This window comes from Narcine bancroftii, chromosome 1, assembly GCF_036971445.1.
Source record: "Narcine bancroftii isolate sNarBan1 chromosome 1, sNarBan1.hap1, whole genome shotgun sequence".
Classification (NCBI taxonomy): Eukaryota; Metazoa; Chordata; class Chondrichthyes; order Torpediniformes; family Narcinidae; genus Narcine; species Narcine bancroftii.
Window position 1 is genome coordinate 394,533,183 of NC_091469.1, and position 3,581 is coordinate 394,536,763.

Below are 3,581 nucleotides of genomic sequence, written 5' to 3' on the forward strand. Positions count from 1 at the left end.
TATTTAATTAAATACACATCTTAGCTCCAAGCTTCTGCTCCGACTCGATCAACAATAGGATTGTGGTTTATAGGACTTGAGTATAGCTTCGGATTTTCTTCGTTTTTCGTGCCCAAGTGATCGTCTCTCGTTGCTCCTGGTTGAACCGAACACCAGCAGGCGGGGGTTACTCAATTACCCGTTGAGCCCAGAGAGAGAAGCGGAGGAGTGTCTTTTGATTGAAAAATGGGTTGCGATATGGACGTTGACAGACATCGGAGAGAAAAAAAAGTTAATTCGACTGTTAGACACTTCTGCGCTCTTGTCACCGCGAGTGTTAGTAATTCGCTTTTAAAAGGCCAAAGAGTCCATTAGAGAAAAACGGCATATGATTAAAGAAGATGCAGCTGGATTTTCTTAGGTTATCTGCTCCTACTCTGTGAAATAATGGTTTGCCCTCATTCAGGCTGCCTTCGGACAACACATGGCGTTTCACAATCACGCCCAATGAAGAATTTTTCACCATTTCAAACCAAATACATTTGTAATTTAGTCTCTCCCACAGACCCCCATTTCTCCTCTCTTTACTCTTTCTTCCTTTCCCCTTCTACCTTGGAGAATCATTGAAGACCTTTACATTTCGAACTTTTGTCACTTCTAGTGCAATGTTCTGGACATAAGATCAAAAGACATAGGAACTCTAAAAAGCCATCTCAGAGGCACTCTACAAATTCTCTCTGGAGATCCTGTCCCAACCTAGGTTTTCCAATCTAATGTTAAAATCCCCCATGACTACCATAACATTGCCCTTCTGGCACACCTTTTCTATTTGCTGTTGAAATTGGTCTTCCACATTCCGGCTACTATTTGGAGGTCTGTATATATTTGACAACCATAGAAATTGCTTATGGTCTATGATATAATGGGTTGTCGATTAAGTCCTTTATTATTTAACGTAGCCTTGGAACTTTTAGCAATTGCAGTTTGTGACTCCAGTAAAAATCAGTGTATTAACAGAGGAGATACAATTCATAAGATATCTTTTTTTAAAAAAAATTTTTTAAAATATTTTTAAAAGCCTACGGCACCTGGTATTCCCAGGCGGAATCCCATCCAAGTACTGACCAGGCCTGAGCCTGTTTAGCTTCTGAGATCGGACGAGATCGGGCGTTTTCAGGCTAGTATGGCCGTAGGCCATAAGATATCTTTATATGCAGATAATCTTTTAGTATATATTTCAGATACTGAGTAATCTATTCCTTCAATGCTGTCTTTGCTTTCCCAATTCAGTATTTTTTTTCAGGGTATAAACTGAATCTCCATAAGAGTGAACCATTTCCAATGAATATGTATGTGCCTATCTATATACCTTTTAGAGAGGTTACAGAACACTTTACATATCTTGGGGTTAAGATCACTAAAAAATTTAAAGATTTATACAAATTTAATTTTCTCCCTTGACTATGTGAAACAAACACTTTCTAGATTATCTCCATTGGCTATAAATTTAACAGGTCAAATAAATGCTATCAAGAAGATAATTTTACATACATTTTTGTATATATTTCAACCAGGTCCAGTTTTTATTTCTAAATCATTTTTTCACAATATTGACTCAAATTTCTTATATATTGAATTTCTTCTTGTATATGGAACCTAACATTCTATGTGGAATATTGAATGCTAGGTTGAGTAAATTTCATTTGCAAAAATTAAAGAAAAATAGTGGTATGGCTTTACCTAATCTTAGATCTTATTATTAGGTAGTTAATATTTGATATATTATTTTCTGGGTATATTATTCTGACAAACTTGAACACCCTCATTGGACAGATTTGGAATTGAAATCCATCCAAATGTATTCATTAGCTTCCTTACTGGGAGCTGCTCTTCCTTTAACAATTTCTAAGATTAATGGACATACCTTTAACCCAATACTTAAACCTTCATTTGGTTTAATTTGGTTTTAATTTCAAAAAGTTTTTGATTAAAAAAAATTAGTTTATCTAATACTATTTATTGCAATTATTTTTTTCTCATCTTCTATAATTGATCAAGCTTTTTCTTTTTGGAAAAATAAATGAAATGTCTATTTTTCAGATCTGTTTATAGATGAATGTTTAGTGTCTTTTAACATAATATCTAACAAATATAATATACCTAAGTCACATTTTTTTTAGATATTTCCAAGTTAGAAGTTTTTTGAATAAATTATTACTTAACTTTCCTATATCATATCAACCTGATTTTGATACTCTTTTTCATTTGAATCCTTACCATAAGGGTTTAATAGGTAATATTTACAATAACTTATTAAAATTGAAATCAATCTCTAATGATAAAATTAGAGGAGCTTGGGAATTGGTACTTGACTCACTTGTCCCAGAGGAACTTTGGGAAAAGATTTTTGGAGTGGTTAATACCTCTTTATTATGTGATCGAGAAGCATTGATTCATTTTAAAGTGGTACCTCGGGTTCATATGTTGAAAGATAAATTGGCCTATATTTTTCCTAATGTTAGTTTGACATGTGATAGATATAAATCACAAGTGGCCACACTAACACATATGTTTTGGTCTTGCTCTGTATTGGAGAAGTATTGGACAGATATTTTCAAGACTTTGTCAGTTATACTGGGTTTTAGATTGCAACCTAATCCATTGACTGCTATTTTTGGAATTATAGTTCCAGAGGTGGGCTGAGTTCCCACCTCTGCACATCGGGCTGTAGTCTTTACTACACTGTCAGCCAGAAGAGCTATTTTATTTAAATTGAAATATCTGAATTCATCTACTTTGATGTAATGGTTCTCTCAAGTTATGTCATGTTTAAATTTATAAAAAATTAGAAGTTGCACTTTTGATACCTGCATTAAGTTTGAAGAGACTAGGCTTCCTTTTATAAACTATTTTTGTATGAGTTAATTTGTATTTTAACTTTACCTTCCAGACTGTTTTGGATTTCTGTTGTGTGTTTTTTTGTTGGCAAAGACCAGATAAATAGTTTGTATTGATTTGTTGTAGCGAATTCTCAGTTCAGGCTGCCCAACCTTCTTTTTTCTGTTGTTGTTGGTGTTTTTTGTTTAGTTTGGTAGGTTAGATGGGGTTTTAATAATAATTTTTTCCTCTTTTTTTGAATATTCCAAATTGAGGAGAAAGGGATAATATTGTTCAATATGTTATACGTTATATTATGTATTGCAATATATTGACGTTTCTGTTTTTACTATTCAATTTTGTATTCTATTATCCTCATATATTACTTACTTATAATATGTTTAATAAAAAGAAAGAAACAATAGAAATTTACCAAGATGATGGTATTTTAAAAATTATATTTTTTTATTTATAATGACTAATAACATAACATCTTACTTAAATCTAAACTTAACTCCAACTATGCATGAATGTGTGTGTGTGTGTGTGTGTGTGTGTGTGTGTGTGTGTGTGTGTGTGTGTGTGTGTGTGTGTGTGTGTGTGTGTGTGTGTATTACAGCTTAGACACAATTCTGGAAAGTCAATTCCCAAATTTCAGTCTTAGAAATCCTGTATTGAAACCCAAAACTTATAATCCCATGTTCAGAAGTAATTATGAAGTAGGT

At 33.0% G+C, this 3,581-nt stretch overlaps 1 non-coding gene across 1 annotated transcript; it reads right to left on the minus strand.

The window, feature by feature from the left end:
- Positions 1 to 1,055: 1,055 nt before the first annotated feature.
- Positions 1,056 to 1,174, minus strand: LOC138752030 (5S ribosomal RNA). Its single transcript, XR_011350325.1, has one exon. It is a non-coding gene; the product is annotated as a 5S ribosomal RNA (ribosomal RNA).
- Between the last annotated feature and the right edge of the window lie 2,407 nt (positions 1,175 to 3,581).